The 10390-nt window shown below is 32.2% G+C and overlaps 1 protein-coding gene across 1 annotated transcript in view; it reads left to right on the top strand.

Annotated features, from left to right (window-relative positions):
* LOC114722765 (MADS-box transcription factor 23-like) overlaps positions 1–10390 on the top strand; it is a 60432-nt gene that overhangs the window by 21668 nt on the left and 28374 nt on the right. The gene's annotated exons all lie outside the window — the stretch shown is intronic.

Raw genomic sequence — 10390 nt, 5'->3', positions numbered from 1 at the left:
CTCTAAATAATCCTAAGTAACCAAGTATGCAGAATATAAAAGTTGACTTGGAAAAGGATTGATTTTCTTTTTAACTAACTGTTTTGCAAAAACTAAAAGATACAAATGGGTCAAAATATTTTTGGGTTTTGGTATATAAAAATGGCATTAGTGAAATGAAATATGAAAATTAACAAGTCATAAGAATGAGATGGTGATTCTCTAGCACAAATGATTTAGACTGTTATTACCTCAATTAATTTAGAAGTTAGCTAACTTCAAAAGATTACAAAAACCACTCAATTGAATTAGAATGATTAAAATCAAGATACCTTGTAAATTAATTATTCACAATTAAACTGTTTTAATACAAATTAGCAAAACAGAATCAAAGAAATACATTCAAACTCATAATCCAATAACCAAGCCATGTTGAATTACTACAAAATATTCTCAATAATCTCATTAACTACCACCAGAAGAATGCAATCAAGATTAAAGATGCTAACAACCCAATGTCAGACTACAATTCAAAGGTTGAGAAGCTGTACATCCAAACTCCAATATATACACTACATCCAAACATTATAAAGCTCATCCTAAGACCTGGAAATCATTAATACAGTGAAAGGCATGAAGAACGGAAAAGCTGAAACTCCCCTTTAAGCTCAAGCCCAAGCCATCACTATGCTCTAGTGGATTGAAGAATTTAGCTACTCCTAACCATCGCCACAACTCCAGTTCGATTCAGCCATGTGAAAATGTAGAGTGAGATGTGAAATTGATGAAGAGTGAAGGAGAATGGCGGATTGAAGGAAAGAAGACGAGAGTATGGATGAGGAAGATGATAGTGCTGGCCGACTGGTTCTGCAGGTTTTCACTCTGAAAAACGAAGCTGGAGGCCGCGATTTGGAGGTAAGAGTGAGTGGGATGAAGTCGAGTGTTGGTGAAGGGAGAAGATGAAGATGGATGACTGGTTTTGAGATAGAAGTTGCGAAGAAGATGAAGATGAATATGGGGGATTACCTTGCGTTTTCCCCTTTTTCACTCTATGCTTGGCCAAATGGATTTGAGAGAGTTGAGATTTTTAGATTAGGCCATGTTTGGTTAAGAGAATAGTTAGCTAAAGGGGTGTTTGGTAATGGGCGCAAGGGAATTGAAAAGAAATTGCAACCCTCTGTTGAATGAAAAGTCCATAGAATTTTTGCTCTGCTAGAAGCTCTTTTGCTTTTTAGCATAACGTGATTTAACTTGCTCAAACCTCTAATGATCACCTGAAAAATAATTTAACCAAATGTATAATCATATAATTTCAAGAAAAAAATTATTTATGAATTAAAAATCACATAATTATCATCAATTAATAGCTATTAAGCGCATGATTCCTAAAATGCCATTAGCACCCAATTGAGCCAAATAATAATGATGACCTAAAACTCACAAAATAAACCATGAAGACACAAATAAAATATGGCTTCGTCAGCTATATTTATATATGTTTAAAAGCTAAATATTTTCAATTTCAAGTTTTCTTTCAAAATTTAAATGAAGTTTTATTTTTTTTTTCTGAATTAGATCTGTGAATCAAGGGTTACGAATGAAGAAAATGAGAGTTTCAATCCTCCACACACTACCAATCTGCAGCTGTGCCAGCCACAATGTCAACCTAGTGAGCCACCAACCGAAGGAATAGAACTGGGGTATATTACTCCTTCAAACTCGTGAATAAACATTATTAAATATTTGTGTGAATATAGATATGTTGTTCCTTGCTTGAAATTACAACTAAATCCTTATTCCTATCACAGATTACAGCTTTTTGGCCACATTTGATATGGGAAGATCATCAAGTTTTCTATGGGGGACATGTTTCGATTCAACAAGGATCAGACACATTTGATGTTCCATCAGGAATCACTCCAATTATATGAATCAGACCTATTGGGTATATCTTTGTTAAGTCATAGATAATAAGGCCATCAAATGCGTCTAGATCGATCTGTGTTATGATGAAATGGATACAGTTTGGACACGGAAATCTTCGTTTGTATTATCTTTGGCGAAATAACCATCAAAATTAAACTGCTCTTACTCTCTTTGTTTTCTATCCTTCTTAATATTTGATGGACAGAGAAAATTTGATTCCAGTTTTTTTTTTCTTTTTTGCAGCTCACATTTCTGAGTGCCTTTATATTTTTTTTAATCTATTTATGTCAAAAGGTATCAGTAATTCAATGAAGAAGCAAAATAAGGCTATTTTTTTGTGGACTCAAACACCTGATTAACTTAAAGTACTATGTGACTTTTCTTACAAGAACACAGTAAAAATCGTGCAAGAAGAGAAAACAAAAACTATAGGTTAAATTATGGATCAAAAGTTTTTTTTTTTTGGGTGCCCAAAACGTATGTTATAAGAAGCTATAGGGACTGAAAAGACAATGAGCTTGAGCCAACCAATTGTGCGCGTTTGTTTCTTTATGGACATGATCAAAAACACTAACCATCCAATCCCCCAGATAAAATCTCCAATTTTCTTATAAGTGAATGATATCATCGAGTCACGGGAGGTTGATCTTATTATATCATTGATTCTAATATAGCCTCAAACCTTCCAAAATGCTAGCAGTTGAAAAATCACGCTCCAAAAGCGCTAGTACGCAGTTGGAGTTGGAGAGTCCTAGGTAAGTAAGATAACCTTCTTATCGGGGGACTCATAATAAGGTGTTAAGAAAGACTCCATTTTCTTTTTTGAAAAATTAATCTTTTAATTCCTCAAAAATGGCATTTTGAGCCCTAGTGAAATTCTTTTTTTCTAACTAGGCCTAGAAAAATTATTTGAAGGTAATGAAGCATCAAAACCAATTAATTTATCCAAAAAGCTCATTTTTAGGTGAAATTTTAAGGAGTTTAATGACAATATAATTACTAAAATTATGCAAAGGCATACCAAAATTAGGGAAAAATTATAGAGTTCTAGTTGGGAGTTTATGAAGTTAATGAGAAATTTTAATTTCCCATAAGTGACGTAAATTATTTTTAAATTTATTTTTGGTAATTTAGGGCCTTTGATAAATCCAATGAAAAATAATTACATTGGCTTGAAAATTTTAAATAGATGATTATATAATGGAAGGAAGTTAATTAAGAAGGAAAATTGTTGAAAAGTGTCTGAATTTTTTTTTTGGTACAGAAAAAAAGTGTCTGAATTGATTTCTGAAAATGAAAATCAGGAGCAATATAAGGGTAAAATGATAAATTCACTACCCTAAGCCCAAAAAGGAAATTGGGCCATGCTCAGGCCCATTTTGTAGAGCCCAAAACGTGCTTAATCTCATCTGCCCGGGGGAAGAAAGTCTGGTCCATTATATTGGGAATAGAAGATGTACAGAAACCCCCCGGGGGGCGAGGGGGTGGGACAAGAATGGATTAGTCCATCTGGGACGGAGTCTGGTCCATTATAGAAACAAACTTGGGATGCTTGTTTTGAGTTGAAGATGATTGAAATCTGGAATTTTGTTGCAGGGGTGTGTTGTTTGACTCTTTTTTTTTTTAATGGTATTTGCCAAGGGTGTTTAAATGCTAAAATGGATAAGCTATGAAGATGTATCCGGTGATGCATGTTGATCGATTTTTAGGAACTGTAACTTGGTGGGATGTTGTGTTGCTCCACTGTTTGATGTCTTAAAATGTTGAGTAAGTACCCATAAGTGGTTTGGTTGATGTGGTAGGAAGCCTGTAAAGAAAAAGACACAAGTTAAATAAGTACACTCACTGGAAGAAGCGAACCATTTAATGCATTTGAGCCTTAGACCAGTTGGTTGTGCGAACAAAATACTAGTCCAAAGAAGCCCAACGTTTGGATGTTACGCGAGATACTAACGGTCTAACAAAACAAAAATGCTGAATAAGTATTCTAGATTGTATGTTAAAACTATCTGTAGAGACACCAATATGATGGTTAAAGCCTTTTTCTTGAGGCTTCAAAATTTTCAAATTTCTAACAGGGGCTGTTCAAAATTTTTAAAGGGTTAATTGATTAAAAGCAAGGGAAGTTGTATAATAAGATAGTTATTAGAAATTTTGATGTTGGAGAGAATGGTGAGTTCGAAAATTGGAAGCTTTAGGTGCTTGGAAATATGCAATTCTATATTTAAGAACTTCAATGCTAAAGGAATTAGTGCCGAAGGAATTTCCAATATTCCCCTGTTTTTGTTCAGCCACTGTTTGGCTAAGAAGGATCTGGAATTTTGCAATTCAAAGCTTAAAAAGTGAATTAGTTGTGCCAAATTGTATAGGGTGAGCATGAGAGAGAAATTACCAGGTAAGAGAATAGATAAGTTACATTAAAAGTTGAAGTAAAAAGGGACAAAGTTATAGAGTTAAACGAAAAGTAAGCAGGTATAAAAAAAAAAAAAGCAAAGTAAGAATTTGGGGCTTAGAGAGAGATTAATTATGTTATTAGAATACACCAAGGTGTGTGAATTAATCTATCCCTGTCTACTTAATTCCTTGGATGTGACTTGTGTCCAAGCCCTCCAAGGAATTAAGCAAGTGCAAGAGAAGCAAGGAAGAGAGCGGAAGCTCGAAGTTGGAACAAGAGGTAGTTAATCTTTTATTTCTTATTTTTTTATGCATAGGTTGTTGCTTCTTTATTATGTCCCATGCTTGCTGTAGTTAGGCATAAGAATATGTAAATTCCTTGCTCAAGTTGTTCCCAGGCCATGTGCATTTAGCTCATCAAAATCGTAAGGTAAGGTATTGTCCTTTGTGTGACTTATCTTGCATGCTTAGTTATAACTTCGCATGAACTACATTGAGAAATTGGCTGCTATTGAAATTCTCACGAATTGCCAACTTTCTTACCCAAAGGCAAGTGCCACAATGAGAACATCGCAAATGATGCATGAGAACTAGGGATTTGAGGGAAGAGTTGTTCATTCATAAACATTTATCAAATAAAGCTAGGATATATCATCCACAAACCATTTCAAGAGTTGTTCATTCATTGATACATTAATCTGTCCATTTCTACTAAAGAACCAAAAATCATAAACAAGTAGCTTAATTATTATTTCACAAATTTCTCTGATTATTTGGGATCTTTACATAATTTTCAAATTATGAATTTTTGGCTAAATACTGCTTAATTAGTTAAAAAAATAGGTTTTTTTATTCGGTTTTCCACTTTTTGAGGCATCCTCATTATAGATGCTCCTTTTAGGCGTCAAAATTATCTTGAAGACCTCTTTACTAATTTTCTTAATTTAATGGAACATTGTACTTTTCTGAATTTTCTAACAAATTTTCCATAATTATCTTTTTTAGCTAAAAAATTTACAAAAGTATCCCTTTGCTCTAACTTGACTTCTCTCTGATACTTGGACTCACTTAAGCTCTGACATCTCATTTAGCACATATGTTCCTTCTTAAATCCTTAACTCACAACTACATAACAATTTTGTAAATAAATGTAAACTTCTCACGTTGGTTGTATAAATAACCGTCATAAAAAATGTTACAATGTGGTAAAAAAATGGAACTGAAAAGTCACTACTTGACTTTTAAGAATGTTATAGTTATAACCGCCGATTGTTATACCATGTCATTCACTATGCATATATGAAATAATTATAACAAAAACAGTTACTAACTTTCACTAGGTAATTAAATATGCAATATATAATTTTACCACTGTGATTGAAAATTATGGTAACTAATGGTTTGTTTTGCTTCCAAGTTAATTTTCAGGTGTTGAAAAACCAATTCTACATATACAAGTGAAGAAATAGATTGCCTGTGAGATCTTTTGTCCTGCTTCTTACTTGATGAGCAAAACAAGTGATGAATCATTACATACATTACTTGTAGAATTTTTAGGATCTTGCATTAAGTTATATTTTTAGAACTTTACTTTGTAATGAGTTTCAATTGGAATTTTCATTAGGAAGCATTAGTATTGGTTCTGGACATATATGATTGTTGATTCTGGACATATAATTACTAGTTGGTTCTGTGATATAATTTGCAATTTAGGTCAAGGTTTAATATTAAAAAATATAATTTCTAGGTTAGTTTTAAGGATAACCGTCATAGAAAACCAAATCAATGTCGTTTAGTTCAACTAAACGACGCAGTTCAAAGATCTATGACGATTAAACCTGATAACCGACGTAGAAAATATATATTCTGCAACGGTTATATATGTTAACCATCGTATAATATCCTACTCCAAATCGCCTTTTAACCGTCATAGAAAAGCATCAAGACTACGTTCCTCGTATATACGTCCCTGATTGAACTGTCGTTAAAACCTGTCCCTAACTGACATTAACTATCCTTTCTGTAGTAGTGACTTTTTCATGTCTGACAACCAGCCATAATTCTGCCTCTGATTCATAACATGAAGTGTTAGTTAAGTTTTCTCACAATTCAAGATATTAATTAAATCATTAAATGTGTTTTAAATTGATAAATATTACCTATTTTATCCTTACTAAAGAATGTAATTGAAAAATTCTATCATCTCTATGCTCATTATAACAAGGGGTAAAAGTGAAAAACAACAATCAATTATCCTGGCAACCTAACAATCTCTTATATTTTGGATTAAAATTTTCTTCTAGAAGACTTCTTATATTTTGGACCAGAGGGAGTGCAAAGCATATTAAAAAGAAGAGGAAAGAAAGAGAAAACTAGCTAGTAATCGGCGCCGGCGTTTTGTTCATGTTGTGAATCATCTGCATCCCCAAACTTCAACGGGCTTGGGTGTTAGTTGCTACCTCCAGCAGCTCCTTAATTTTGGGGCTCTTCTCAAATATTTGTTGTAATATGCTTTTCATCATTAAATTCTGTATACAATAGTGACATTTTGATATTTTATTTGCAAAAAAAAGTGATTTACTTTTCTTTTCTTTTTTATTTTCAAATATTTAATACTCTAGATGGTCTAGTTTCTTTTTAACTTAGAGCATTAAATCTTTAAAAATTGTAAAAAATTGAAAACTAAAACATTTTTTGTAAATAAGATATCAAAATGTCACTAATTTTATTTAGAATTTAATTTTAAAAAAACTAAAAAAAGCATTTCAAAAGAGCCCAAAAATTAAGAGACAGCTGGAAACGTAGGGCAGCAGCCATCCCAACTCAACTTCAACCTCCTCCATTCAAAACTCCTAGCTACCTTTAGATTACGTGTGGCCAAAAGCAACAAAAAGCTGTGCGCTTTTGCTATGAAACCCGCTATAACGGGTTCTGACTCAATTTTTCACAGTCCCATCATGGCGGATCTCTCTTAAATTATATGTTTTCCTAGAAATGTGCTAGAAATGCAGATAATCCAATGTATAATATAATCTGAGGATTGTTTTACCAACAAATTGTGAGATTCTCAATGCAAACACGGTGCGAACGCGGTGTGAGCGAATAATAAATTATTTCCAGCAGTCAAGTTATTGTCAGTCCACCTTTTTGCCAATTAGTTAAAAAGGGGAATGAGGCAAGTTGGAGGACAACATGCATGCAATAGTAGCTACTGCTTCCTGTCCTTTTATAATAAATAAATAACTAATTTATCAAAAAAATTAATTAAAAATAATTATAACCAATAATATATTATAATTATGAATTTCTTCCTGGAAAAAATACCAAGTTTCTAATGTGTAATCAACACTTTAAGCTGCAACTTTAAAGAAATATGTGCGTACTGTTGAGCGTCCATGCGTGGAAGAGAAATGGTTAGTGTAACAAATACTTGCTTTCGGTTGTCTCAGATCTGTTGGCAAGAATTGAGGATTACAATCAGATTCAAGTCTGCTTTAGTTTTTGAGATGTTGCATGGATCTTTTTAGTTATTGTTATGTTAGTTTCTTCTGTTGTCTTTATTGTTGGTCTGTTCATTTTTCTTATTTCTGTCGTGTTGGATTGGCCTTCCCTTTTAGTGCATTTGGACATTGCTTAAATTGCTAATATAACCGGCCGGCCTGTTGATGTAATTTTTTTTATTTGGTTTCAAATAAAATTGACATTTTTATTTAAAAAAACCACTTTGGTGTTTTTTATAAATATTCACATTATAATGAGAAGAAAAACTATAATAAATATTTTAAATAAAAGTTTGTTGTTTCTCAATAACGGATTAAGAGATTTGTCCTAAAACTCTCCTAAGAATTAGAGGGAGTATATAGAATGTGTCAATTTCCGTCGATTGAATAACATAAAAGATATAAATGTTATGAAATTAGGGCGCCACATTTGTACCATGACCAACGTATCCATCAATTTTTTTTTTTGTTTGAACCTTCGCCATTCCTAGTTAAGAACATTATACATAAATTGTTAATTTTCTGTTTTCTCATTTGTGTTAATTAAAATATTTGATGGCTTTCATTGTTCCAGGAAACAAATCTTCGTCGGGATGCAAGAACATGATCACGTGGACTGGACAAATTGCACACCGTAGATCCAAAGAGTCTCTTATTTAATTGAAAGATAAAGATGCACCTTATTAACGGTCCAAGCACTTATCAACAATTAAATATTATGGTACGGTCATTTATCAGAATAAGATTTTAGACAATACTGTGAAATTAAAGTAAACACTGTTGTCTTATTGCAAACTCCCTCTTTGGTATTGATGACATTAGGAAGAGCGTGCGTACGGTATCACATGCTTTGCATTCTAAAGAATAGTTTATTGGAGAAATTGAGGCTAAGAACTTATTGACAAATATACTTGGAGAAAAGGACCTGAATTACAAAAGCACACGCAGATGGTGGAATAGAAAGATGCAGAAAATGTATAGATAGACTTTAGATTTTTGTGCATGCCTATTTTTAAAAAAAATATGTTTATGTCATGAGTCTCGCATAGGAGAGTTACTTTTAAACATGAGTGTTATAATGTTTTGCGTTCCCCAACTTCAATAACTAGCTTCTGGGTTATGGTACTTGCACCTGTTGCAATGATTTGCTTTCACTGAGAATTGGCTAACCGGAGAGGACTAGCTACCTGTGGAGAGTTCTAATTGGAGCGGTTAATTGGTAGAAGGCTAAGTGAAGAGTCATTAGGTGCTTGTTATAGTTTGCCAATTATAAGTCATTGATCCCAATTTTTTCAAATTTATTGGATTTATATTTAAGTGGGTACGAGCGTCATTTACAAGCATCACAGGCCTTAATTAGTTTCTTTCCTCTTCTGGTCTCACTCCATTCTTCTTTTGAACTAACCTCCCAAGTCCTTCATCCTTAATTCGTTATAATTGAAGCTTATGATGAATATTTCTTTATCTATGCATTTGATTAGTTCCCAAATCTCCACTCTTGCATTGACCATAAAGTCTAATTTCCCTTGAAATATTAAGCGCAAAGAGGCTTTTTTTATAACCATACTTGCTTTGTACATAAAAATTAAGAATTGAATCCCTAACCATCGGCTGTAAGGACATAAACTCTTACTACTCATGCTAATCAAAGTTGGTTGTTTAATCATTTAATCATTAGTTTTTCCTGCGCTTATGCTTATATATAATGCTTGAAATCGAGCAGTTACTGAATAGATAAGATTATCTTATTAGAAGCCATAATGGACAGGTTATCCATAGGCTTAAAGGGATTAGTAATGTGAATTAATGTCATTCGTGAAAGAATCAAAGGCTTAAAAGAATGAGATTGCGATTTATGTATTTTTTTTTGTATATTAATTACAAAGTGATGACTTTATATATTTTTTTCGCATATTAATAATAAATTATGAAATGTTTATTTTTATTTTTATTTTAACTTGATTTTTTATTTTAAATTTCTCATATAAATAATAAATTATAATTATGAATAAAATAAAAAGAGCTTGCGTTTATTGTCTTTATTATATATTTATTTTTATTTTATTTTATTTTGTGAGAAAATATATTTGGCTCAATATCTTAATTTTAAAATAAAATATAAAAATAATTTCATTTTAATTTGGTGATGTTAACCTTTTTATTTGGATTTATTTTGCATGACTGCCCGCACAGCAAGTGTATTAATTGTGACAAGTAATAAAATGATGAGAAAAATATCATTCTCACAAGTATTTACTTTTAAAACCTGATTAAATATTAATTATTACACTTTTAACTAATATATTTGAGAGACACAAATATCAAGAGTGAGGATAAACTATTTTTAAAATTAGAAATTAATAAAAACAAGTGATTCTTGAACTTCAAGCATAAAATGGGGCCTACGATTATTTATTCCCTTACATTTCAAGAGCACTACTCAATTACATTCCCAAGGACGCAACATTACCCATGAGCACCCTCTTGAGTCTCCAAATAGGTATTTAGTTCAATTGATTCATTAATCTTTTAATTAACTAATTAAACCCCATTCAACTCGCAAATTTTAAGTTTTCACATGATTAAACTCA

This window comes from Neltuma alba, unplaced genomic scaffold (assembly GCF_004799145.2).
Source record: "Neltuma alba isolate B1F8T4 unplaced genomic scaffold, ASM479914v2 tig00012113_pilon, whole genome shotgun sequence".
Classification (NCBI taxonomy): domain Eukaryota; kingdom Viridiplantae; phylum Streptophyta; class Magnoliopsida; order Fabales; family Fabaceae; genus Neltuma; species Neltuma alba.
This window is presented reverse-complemented; position numbering and strand designations above follow the sequence as displayed.